We start from the raw sequence: 13,455 nt of genomic DNA on the forward strand, positions 1-13,455 counted from the left end.
GATTACATAACCCTAACCCTAGCGTGGACCTGTTTCCTGAAACTCCACCATAACCTTGGATATTAACCTTGGCTCACAGTAATCCTGGAACTGAATCGTATAGTCGCCTTAACGTAAGAGAAGGAACCTAATTCTAAACGTAACAATACCATCCCTCTACAGCTTCCCAAAAACCTAACCCTAACCCTAGCCCTGGCCCGTGGTCCTGACACCCGACCTTGACCCCTGACGTCACCCATGCCTCACCATAAACCTGATCCACCATCTTGAACTTACCGTCACATCAGAACCAAAACCTAACTCTTTCCGTAATGCTTATGTCTCCGGAAAACCGAGGGAACACAAAATTTTAAGCCTAGCACTGAGTCCTGGGCCTATCCACACAACGTCACCATTGACATCACCCAGGGCCCTCCTCAACACTGAATCGCAATTTCACACTCGCACTCACATCAGAGCTGGGCCCTAACCTCAATCCTGAACTTGTCCTTTCTGTAGAACAGTACGACGCAGTAATCCTAACCCTAGCCATGATTCTTGGACCTGTCCATTCACCGTAACCATTGGCATGACCCACACTTCACCGTAATCCTGAACCTCAACCTCGCACTTGCCCTCACATCAGAGACCAGCCCTAAGTCTGTCCATACCCCTATCCTTCCTGTACACCTCACAGAACACAATACCATAACCCTAGCACTGGCCTCTTTACCTGAGCTGACATAGTCAACTTCAACGTCTGTCATGCCGCACCATAAACCTGAAGCTAAATCTGGCCATCGCCCTCACATCAGGTTCGGATGCAAACTCTAAATGTAACTCTATGTTACTGTAAATCTTAGAGAACACCTAACCCTAACCCTAGGCCCGAGAACTAGACTAGATTCTTCACCTTCAACATTGATGCCAACTAAGAGACACATCTTAACCATGAGCCTCAATCTAACCCTCGTCCTCACATCAGAACTGAACCATAATTTTCTCCGTCACCGTAACATAGGCATAGATTATTAATTACAGGAAACCCCAACCCTAGCCCAGGCCAATTTAACTGAACCGCCACCATCAGTGTCAAATTCTGTCATTCTTCCCCATAATCCTGAGGCACATTCTGGCCATTTCCTTCACATCAGACTCAGATCAGAACTCTTACTGCCAATCAATCTGCCCCATTCTCCTTACCTTACAACTATTGCTAACACTAGCCCTTGCTCCAGGATCTGACACTTCACCTTCATTTTTGATGTCACCCATATTTCAGCTTTAATTTCAAACTCAATCATGCACTCTTCCTCACATCAGATATAGATCTGAAGTCTAACTGTAACCATATCACACCCGTATTCCTTAACGATCTCCTAAATCTATCCATACACCCGACCCTGGAACAGATAATTCACCTTCACTGTTGATATCAACTATGACTCCTTTGAAACTGCGACTCAATCTCACTCTCGCCCTGACATCAGAACTGCTCCCTAATTCTTTCCACAGCCATATGTACCACATAGACTTTTCCTTACAGAAAATCTTATCCCTAAACCAGGTCTATTAACCTGTACCCTCAGCGTCAGCATTGATGTCACCGATGCCACACCACGATGATGAAGATCAAACTGGCCTTCGCCCTCAGGTCAGAGTAGGATGAAAATCTAAATGTATCCAGGTCCACCCCATAACCTTTAACGATTACATAACTCTAACCCTAGCTCGGACCAGTGGCCTGAAACTCCACCATCATCATGGATATCACCCTTGCCTCACTGAAATCCTGGAACTGAATCTCACATTCGCCCTAACGTAAGAGAATGACCCTATGTCTAAATGTAACAATACCCTCTCTCTACAGCTACCGAAAAACCTAACCCTAAGCCTAGCCCTGTCCAGTGGTCCTGACAGTACACCTGGAACATTGACGTCATCCATGCCTCAGTATAACGCTGATCCCCATCTTGCTCTACCTGTCACATCAGACCCAGAACCTAACTCTTTCCGTAATGCTAATGTTTCTTCAAATCAGAGAGAAGACAAAATTTTAACCCTATCACTGAATCCTGGGCCTATGCACACATCAGCTTCGATATCACCCAGGGCCCTCCTCAACAATGAAACGAAATTTCAGAATCGCACTCACATCAGAGCTGGACCCCAACCCTAAACCTTAACTTATCCTTTTTGTAGAACAGAACGACCCTCTCATCTCAACAATAGCAATGACTCTTTACTTGACCCTTCACCGTAACCACTGGCATCACTCACACTTCACCGTAAACCTGAACCTCCATCTCGAACTTGCCCCCACATGAGAGAACACCCTAAGTCTGTCCATCACCGTATCCTTCCTGTACACCTCACAGATCACACTAACATAACTCTATCCCTGGACACTTTACCTGAACTGTTGCCATCAGCTGCAACGTCAGTCATGCCGCAAAGTAAACCTGAAGCTCAATATGGCCATCGCCCACACATCAGTGTCAGATTCGAAGTCTAAATGTAACTTTGTTCCTATAAATCTTACTGAACACCTAACCCTAACCCTAGGCCCGAGAACTAGACTAGATTCTTCGCCTTCAACATTTGTGCCAACTAGGAGACACATCTTAACCATGAGCCTCAATCTCACCCTCGTCCTCACATCAGAACCAAACCCTAATTTTCTCCGTCACCGTAACATATGCATAGATTTTCCCTTACAGGAAACCCTAACCCTAGCACAGGCCAATTTAACTGAACCGCCACCATCAGCATCGAATTCTGTCATTCCTCCCCATAATCCTGAAGCACATTCTGGCCATTTCCTTCACATCAGAGTCAGATCAGAACTCTTACTGCCACTCAATCTGCCCCATACTCCTTACCTTACAACTGATGCTAACCTTAGCCCTGGCTCCTGGATCTCACACTTCACCTTCATCTTTGATGTCACCCATATTTCAGCTTTAACTTCAAACTCAATCATGCACTCTCCCTCACATCAGAGATAGATCTGAAGTCTAACTGTAACCATATCACACCCGTATTCCTTATCGAACACCTAAATCTAACCGTACACCCGACCCTGGATCAGATAATTCACCTTCACCGTTGATATCAACTATGACTCCATTGACCCTGCGACTCAATCTCACACTCGCCCTGACCTCAGAACTGCTCCCTAATTCTGTCCATAACCATATATACCTTATAGACTTTTCCTTACAGAAAATCTTATCCCTAAACCAGGTCTATTAACCTGTACCCTCAGCGTCAGCATTGATATCACCGATGCCACACCACGATGATGAAGATCAATCCGGCCTTCGCCTTCACGTCCGAGTAGGATGCAAATCGAAACGTATCCCGGTCCACGCCATACCCTTTAACGATTACATAACCCTAAACCTAGCGCGGACCAGTGGCCTGAAACTCCACCATCATCATGGATATCACCCTTGCCTCACTGTGATACTGGAACTGATTCGCACATTCGCCCTAACGTAAGAGAAGGACCCTATGTGTAATTGTAACAAAACCCTCTCTCTACAGCTACCGAAAAACCTAACCCAAAGCCTAGCCCTGGCCAGTGGTCCTGACAGTACACCTGGAACATTGACGTCACCCACACCTCAATATAACCCTGATCCACCATCTTGCTCACCACGTCACATGAGACCCAGGACCTAACTCTTTCCAAAATGCTAATGTCTCTGGAAATCAGAGGGAACACAAAATTTTAACCCTATCACTGAATCCTGGTCCTATCCACACAACGTCAGCTTCGACATCACCCAGGGCCCTCCTCAACAATGAGACGCAATTTCAGAAGTGCACTCACATCAGAGCTGGACCCTAACCCTCACATCAAAGAACACCCTAAGTCTGTCCATCACCCTATCCTTTCTGTACACCTCACAGAACACAATAACATAACTCTAACCCTGGCCACTTTACCTGCAATGACGCCATCAGCTTCAACGTCTGTCATGCCGCAAAGTAAACCTGAAGCTTAATCTGGACATCGCCCTCACATCAGTGTCAGATTCCAACTCTAAATGTAACTCTATGTTCCTGTAAATCTTACTGAACACCTAAGCCTAACCCTAGACCCAAGCCCTGGACTAGATACTCTGACTTCAACATTGCTGCCGACTAGGAGGCACATCTTTACCCTGAGACTCAATCTCAACATCGAACCTCACATCAGAATTGAACTTAAATTCTCTCCATAACCGTATCATATGCATAGACTTTCCCTTACATTAAACCCTAAACCTTGCCCAGGCCCCTTTAACTGACCTGCCACCATCAGCATAGGCGTCTGTCATTCCTCCCCATAAAACTAAAGCTCATTATGGCCATTGCACTCACAACAGAGTCAGATCAGAACTCTAACTGTCTCTCAATCAGCCCAATACACCTTAACTTACAACTAATTCCAGCCCTAGCCCTTTCGTCATCATCCGACACTTCAGCTTTAGCATTAATGACACCCACACCTCACCTTAAAACTGAAACTCAATCTTGCACTCGTCCTCACATCAGGGATGGTTCCGAATCTAACTGTAACCCTAACTCACCAGTACTCCATATCGAACACCTAAACGGAACCCTAGACCCGAGCCATGGACCAGATACTTTGCCTTCACCATTGATATCAACTATGACTCCCTCAACACTGTGACTCGAACTCACACTCGCCCTGACTTCAAAACTGCACCCAAATTATATCCACAACCATATCTTCTGCATTGACATTTCCTTACAAAAACCCTTCCGCTAACCAAGGTCCCTTTACCTGGACCCTCAGCGTCAGCATTCATGTCACCTATGCCACACCATGATGATCAAGATCAGTCTGGCCTACGCCCTCACATCAGAGTAGGATCCAAAATCGAGCTCTATTCACGTAAACCCCATACACTTTAACGATTACATAACCCTAACCCTAGCGTGGACCTGTTTCCTGAAACTCCACCATAACCTTGGATATTAACCTTGGCTCACAGTAATCCTGGAACTGAATCGTATAGTCGCCTTAACGTAAGAGAAGGAACCTAATTCTAAACGTAACAATACCATCCCTCTACAGCTTCCCAAAAACCTAACCCTAACCCTAGCCCTGGCCCGTGGTCCTGACACCCGACCTTGACCACTGACGTCACCCATGCCTCACCATAAACCTGATCCACCATCTTGAACTTACCGTCACATCAGAACCAGAACCTAACTCTTTCCGTAATGCTTATGTCTCCGGAAAACCGAGGGAACACAAAATTTTAAGCCTAGCACTGAGTCCTGGGCCTATCCACACAACGTCACCATTGACATCACCCAGGGCCCTCCTCAACACTGAATCGCAATTTCACACTCGCACTCACATCAGAGCTGGGCCCTAACCTCAATCCTGAACTTGTCCTTTCTGTAGAACAGTACGACGCAGTAATCCTAACCCTAGCCATGATTCTTGGACCTGTCCATTCACCGTAACCATTGGCATGACCCACACTTCACCGTAATCCTGAACCTCAACCTCGCACTTGCCCTCACATCAGAGACCAGCCCTAAGTCTGTCCATACCCCTATCCTTCCTGTACTCCTCACAGAACACAATACCATAACCCTAGCACTGGCCTCTTTACCTGAGCTGACATAGTCAACTTCAACGTCTGTCATGCCGCACCATAAACCTGAAGCTAAATCTGGCCATCGCCCTCACATCAGGTTCGGATGCAAACTCTAAATGTAACTCTATGTTACTGTAAATCTTAGAGAACACCTAACCCTAACCCTAGGCCCGAGAACTAGACTAGATTCTTCACCTTCAACATTGATGCCAACTAAGAGACACATCTTAACCATGAGCCTCAATCTAACCCTCGTCCTCACATCAGAACTGAACCATAATTTTCTCCGTCACCGTAACATAGGCATAGATTATTAATTACAGGAAACCCCAACCCTAGCCCAGGCCAATTTAACTGAACCGCCACCATCAGTGTCAAATTCTGTCATTCTTCCCCATAATCCTGAGGCACATTCTGGCCATTTCCTTCACATCAGACTCAGATCAGAACTCTTACTGCCAATCAATCTGCCCCATTCTCCTTACCTTACAACTATTGCTAACACTAGCCCTTGCTCCAGGATCTGACACTTCACCTTCATTTTTGATGTCACCCATATTTCAGCTTTAATTTCAAACTCAATCATGCACTCTCCCTCACATCAGATATAGATCTGAAGTCTAACTGTAACCATATCACACCCGTATTCCTTAACGATCTCCTAAATCTATCCATACACCCGACCCTGGAACAGATAATTCACCTTCACTGTTGATATCAACTATGACTCCTTTGAAACTGCGACTCAATCTCACTCTCGCCCTGACATCAGAACTGCTCCCTAATTCTTTCCACAGCCATATGTACCACATAGACTTTTCCTTACAGAAAATCTTATCCCTAAACAAGGTCTATTAATCTGTACCCTCAGCGTCAGCATTGATGTCACCGATGCCACACCACGATGATGAAGATCAAACTGGCCTTCGCCCTCAGGTCAGAGTAGGATGAAAATCTAAATGTATCCAGATCCACCCCATAACCTTTAACGATTACATAACTCTAACCCTAGCTCGGACCAGTGGCCTGAAACTCCACCATCATCATGGATATCACCCTTGCCTCACTGAAATCCTGGAACTGAATCTCACATTCGCCCTAACGTAAGAGAATGACCCTATGTCTAAATGTAACAATACCCTCTCTCTACAGCTACCGAAAAACCTAACCCTAAGCCTAGCCCTGTCCAGTGGTCCTGACAGTACACCTGGAACATTGACGTCATCCATGCCTCAGTATAACGCTGATCCCCATCTTGCTCTACCTGTCACATCAGACCCAGAACCTAACTCTTTCCGTAATGCTAATGTCTCTTCAAATCAGAGAGAAGACAAAATTTTAACCCTATCACTGAATCCTGGGCCTATGCACACATCAGCTTCGATATCACCCAGGGCCCTCCTCAACAATGAAACGAAATTTCAGAATCGCACTCACATCAGAGCTGGACCCCAACCCTAAACCTTAACTTATCCTTTTTGTAGAACAGAACGACCCTCTCATCTCAACAATAGCAATGACTCTTTACTTGACCCTTCACCGTAACCACTGGCATCACTCACACTTCACCGTAAACCTGAACTTCCATCTCGAACTTGCCCCCACATGAGAGAACACCCTAAGACTGTCCATCACCGTATCCTTCCTGTACACCTCACAGATCACACTAACATAACTCTATCCCTGGCCAATTTACCTGAACTGTTGCCATCAGCTGCAACGTCTGTCATGCCGCAAAGTAAACCTGAAGCTCAATCTGGCCATCGCCCACACATCAGTGTCAGATTCGAAGTCTAAATGTAACTTTGTTCCTATAAATCTTACTGAACACCTAAGCCAACCCTAGACCCGAGACCTGGACTAGAAACTCTGACTTCAACATTCCTGCCGACTAGGAGGCACATCTTTACCCTGAGATTCAATCTCACCCTCGTACTCACATCAGAATTGACCCAAATTCTCTCCGTAACCATATCATATGCATAGACTTTCCTTTACAGTGTACCCTAAACCTAGCCCAGGCCAATTTAACTGAACCGCCAAATTCAGCATCGAATTCTGGTATTCCGCCCAGAAATCCTGAAGCGCACTCTGGCCATTTCCTTCACATCAGATGCAGATCAGAACTCTAACTTTCACTCAATCTGCCCCATACTCTTTACCTTACGACTAATGCTAACCCTAGCCCTGGCGCCAGGATCTGACACTTCACCTTCAACTTTGATGTTACCCCCATTTCAGCTTAAACTTGAAATTCGATCTTGCATTCACCCTCACATCAGAGATATATCGGAAGTCTAACTGTAACCCTGTCACACCCGTATTCCTTATGGAACACCTAAATCTAATCATAGACATGACCCGGACCAGACATCAGAGATAGATCTGAAGTCTAACTGTAACCATATCACACCCGTATTCCTTATCGAACACCTAAATCTAACCGTACACCCGACCCTGGATCAGATAATTCACCTTCACCGTTGATATCAACTATGACTCCATTGACCCTGCGACTCAATCTCACAATCGCCCTGACTTCAGAACTGCTCCCAAATTTTGTCGAAAGCCATATGTACCGCATAGACTTTTCCCTACAGAAAATCTTATCCCTAAACCAGGTCTATTAACCTGTACCCTCAGCGTCAGCATTGATGTCACTGATGCCACACCACGATGATGAAGATCAATCTCGCCTTCGCCCTCACGTCAGAGTAGGATGCAAATCGAAACGTATCCCAGTCCACCCCATACACTTTATCGATTACATAACCCTAACCCTAGCGCTGACCCATGGCCTGAAACTCCACCATCATCATGGATATCACCCTTGCCTCACTGTAATCCTGGAACTGAATCACACATTCGCCCTAACGTAAGAGAAGGACCCTATGTATTAATGTGAAAACACCCTCTCTCTACACCTAACCAAAAACCTAACGCTTAGCCTAGCCCTGGCCAGTGGTCCTGACAGCTCACCTGGAACATTGATGTCACCCATGCCTCACCATAACCCTGATCCACCATCTTGCTCTCCCCGTCACATCAGACCCAGAACCTAACTCTTTCCGTAATGCTAATGTCTCTGGAAATCAGAGAGAACACAAAATTTTAACCCTATCACTGAATCCTGGGCCTATCCACACAACGTCAGCTTCGACATCACCCAGGGCCCTCCTCAACAATGAATCGCAATTTCAGAAGCGCACTCACATCAGAGCTGGAACCTAACCCTAATCCTTAACTTATCCTTTCTGTAGAACAGAAAGACCCTTTAATCTCAACAATAGAAATGACTCTTTACTTGACCCTTCACCGTAACCATTGGCATCATTCCCACTTCACCGTAAACCGGAACCTCCATCTCGAACTTGCCCTCACATCAGAGAACACCCTAAGTCTGTCCATCACCCTATCCTTCCTGTACACCTCACAGAGCACAATAACATAACTCTAACCCTGGCCTCTTTACCTGAAACAACGCCATCAGCTGCAACGTCTGTCATGCCGCAAAGTAAACCTGAAGCTCAATCTGGCCATCGCCCTCACATCAGTGTCAGATTCGAACTCTAAATGTAACTCTATGTTCCTGTAAATCTTACTGAACACCTAAGCCTAACCCTAGACCCGAGCCCTGGACTAGATACTCTGACTTCAACATTGCTGCCGACTAGGAGGCACATCTTTACCCTGAGACTCAAGCTCACCCTCGCACTCACATCAGAATTGAACCCAAATTCTCTCCGTATCCGTATCATATGCATAGACTTTCCCTTACAGGAAAACCTAAACCTAGCCAAGGCCCCTTTAACTGAACTGCCACCATCAGCATTGACGTCTGTTATTCCTCCCCATAATCCTGAAGCTCACTCTGGCCATTGCCCTCACATCAGAGACGGATCAGATCTCTAACTGTCACTCAGTCAGCCCAATACACCTTAACTTACAACTAATGCCAGCCCTAGCCCTGGCGCCAGGATCTGACACTTCAACTTAAGCATTAATGACTCCCACACCTCACCTTAAAACTGAAACTCAATCTTGCGCTCGCCCTCACATCAGAGATGGATCCGAATCTAACTGTAACCCTATCTCACCCGTACTCCTTATCGAACACCTAAACGTAACCCTAGACCCGAGCAATGGACCAGATACTTCGCCTTCACCATTGATATCAACTATGACTCCCTCAACCCTGTGACTCGAACTCACACTCGCCCTGACTTCAAAACTGCACCCTAATTATATCCAAAACCATATCTTCTGCATAGACATTTCCTTACATAAACACTACCGCTAACCAAGGTCCCTTAACCTGGACCCTCATCGTCAGCATTGATGTCACCTATGCCACACCATGATGATCAAGATCAGTCTGGCCTACGTCCTCACATCAGAGTAGGATCCAAAATCGAGCTCTATTCAAGTAAACCCCATACACTTTAACGATTACATAACCCTAACCCTAGCATGGACCTGTTTCCTGAAACTCCACCATAACCTTGGATATCAACCTTGGCTCACAGTAATCCTGGAACTGAATCGTATAGTCGCCCTAACGTAAGAGAAGGAATCTAAGTCTAAACGTAACAATACCATCCCTCTACAGCTTCCCAAAAACCTAACCCTAACCCTAGGCCTGGCCCGTGGTCCTGACACCCGACCTTACCACTGACGACACCCATGCCTCACCATAAACCTGATCCACCATCTTGCACTTACCGTCGCATCAGACCCAGAACCTAACACTTTCCGAAATGCTAATGTCCCCGGAAAACAGAGAGAACACAGAGTTTTAAGTCTAGCAATGAGTCCTGAGCCTATCCACACAACGTCACCATTGACATCACCCAGGGCCCTCCTCAACACTGAATCGCAATTTCACACTCGCACTCACATCAGAGCTGGACCCTAACCTTAATCCTGAATTTGTCCTTTCTGTAGAACAGAACGACGCAGTAATCCTAACCCTAGCCATGAATCGTGGACCTGTCCATTCACCGTAACCATTGGCATGACCCACACTTCACCGTAATCCTGAACCTCAATCTCGCACTTGCCCTCACATCAGAGACCAGCCCTAAGTCTGTCCATACCCCTATCCTTCCTCTACACCTCACAGAACACAATACCGTAACTCTAGCCCTGGCAACTTTACCTGAGCTGACATAGTCAACTTCAACGTCTGTCATGCCGCACCATAAACCTGAAGCTCAATCTGGCCATCGCCCTCACATCAGGGTCAGATGCAAACTCTAAATGTAACTCTATGTTACTGTAAATCTTAGTGAACACCTAACCCTAACCCTAGGCCCGAGAACTAGACTAGATTCTTCGCCTTCAACATTTGTGCCAACTAGGAGACACATCTTAACCATGAGCCTCAATCTCACCCTCGTCCTCACATCAGAACTGAACCATAATTTCCTCCGTCACCGTAACGTATGCATAGATTTTACCTTACAGGAAACCCTAACCCTAGACCAGGCCAATTTAACTGAACCGCCACCATCAGCATCGACTTCTGTCATTCCTCCCCATAATCCTGAAGCACATTCTGGCCATTTCCTTCACATCAGAGTCAGATCAGAACTCTTACTGCCACTCAATCTGCCCCATACTCCTTACCTTACAACTAATGCTAACCCTAGCACTGGCGCCAGGATCTGACACTTCACCTTCATCTTTGATGTCACCCATATTTCAGCTTTAACTTCAAACTCAATCATGCACTCTCCCTCACATCAGAAATAGATCTGAAGTCTGACTGTAACCATATCACACCCATATTCCTTATCGAACACCTAAATCAAACCGTACACCCGACCCTCTATCAGATAATTCACCTTCACCGTTGATATCATCTATGACTCCATTGACCCTGCGACTCAATCTCACACTCGCCCTGACATCAGAACTGCTCCCTAATTTTGTCCATAACCATATGTACCACATAGACTTTTCCTTACAGAAAATCTTATCCCTAAACCAGGTCTATTAACCTGTACCCTCAGCGTCAGCATTGACGTCACCGATGCCACACCACGATGATGAAGATCAATCTCGCCTTCGCCCTCACGTCAGAGTAGGATGCAAGTCGAAACGTATCCCGGTCCACCCCATACCCTTTAACGATTACATAACCCTAACCCTAGCGCGGACCAGTGGCCTGAAACTCCACCATCATCATGGATATCACCCTTGCCTCACTGTAATCCTGGAACTGAAATGCACATTCGCCCTAACGTAAGAGAAGGACCCTATGTATAAATGTGAAAACACACTCTCTCTACACCTAACCAAAAACCTAACGCTTATCCTAGCCCTGGCCAGTGGTCCTGACACCTCACCTGGAACATTGATGTCACCCATGCCTCACCATAAACCTGATCCACCATCTTGCTCTCCCCGTCACATCAGACCCAGAACCTAACTCTTTCCGTAATGCTAATGTCTCTGGAAATCAGAGAGAACACAAAATTTTAACCCTATCACTGAATCCTGGGCCTATCCACACAACGTCAGCTTCGACATCACCCAGAGCCCTCCTCAACAATGAATCGCAATTTCAGAAGCGCACTCACATCAGAGCTGGACCCCATCCCTCACATCAGAGAACACCCTAAGTCTGTCCATCACCCTATCCTTCCTGTACACCTCACAGAACACAATAACATAACTCTAACCCTGGCATCTTTACCTGAAATTACACCATCAGCTTCAACGTCTGTCATGCCGCAAAGTAAACCTGAAGCTCAATCTGGCCATCGCCCTCACATCAGTGTCAGATTCGAACTCTAAATGTAACTCTATGTTCCTGTAAATCTTACTGGACACCTAAGCCTAACCCTAGACCCAAGCCCTGGACTAGATACTCTGGCTTCAACATTGCTGTCGAGTAGGAGAAACGCCTTTACCCTGAGTCTCAATCTCACCCTCGCACTCACATCAGAATTGAACCCAAATTCTCTCCGTATAAGTATCATATGCATAGACTTTCCCTTACAGGAAACCCTAAACCTAGCCAAGGCCCCTTTAACTGAATTGCCACCATCAGCATTGACGTCTGTCATTCCTCCCCATAAACCTGAAGCTCATTCTGGCCATTGCCCTCACATCAGAGATTGATCAGAACTCTAACTGTCACTCAATCAGCCCAAAACATCTTAACTTACAACTAATGCCAGCCCTAGCCCTGGCGCCAGGATCTGACACTACACCTTAAGCATTAATGACACCCACACCTCACCTTAGAACTGAAAGTCAATCTTGTACTCGTCCTCATATCAGGGATGGTTCCGAATCTAACTGTATACGTATCTCACCAGTAGTCCTTACCGAACAAATAAACGGAACCCTAGACCCGAGCAATGGTCCAGATACTTCGCCTCCACCATTGATATCAACTATGACTCCTTCAACGCTATGACTCGACCTCACACTCGCCCTGACTTCAAAACTGCACCCTAATTATATCCACAAAGATATCTTCAGCATAGACATTTCCTCACAAAAACCCTTCCGCTAACCAAGGTCCCTTAACCTGGACCCTCAGCGTCAGCATTCATGTCACCTATGCCACACCATGATGATCAAGATCAGTCTGGCCTACGCCCTCAAATCAGAGTAGGATCCAAAATCGAGCTCTATTCACGTAAACCCCATACACTATAATGATTACATAACCATAACCCTAGTGTGGACCTGTTTCCGGAAACTCCACCATAACCTTGGATATCAACCTTAGCTCACAGTAGTCCTGGAACTGAATCGTATAGTCGCACTAACGTAAGAGAAGAAACCTAAGTCTAAACGTAACAATGTCATCACACTACAGGTTCCCAAAAAC

Source organism: Manis pentadactyla, chromosome 1 (genome assembly GCF_030020395.1).
Source record: "Manis pentadactyla isolate mManPen7 chromosome 1, mManPen7.hap1, whole genome shotgun sequence".
Classification (NCBI taxonomy): domain Eukaryota; kingdom Metazoa; phylum Chordata; class Mammalia; order Pholidota; family Manidae; genus Manis; species Manis pentadactyla.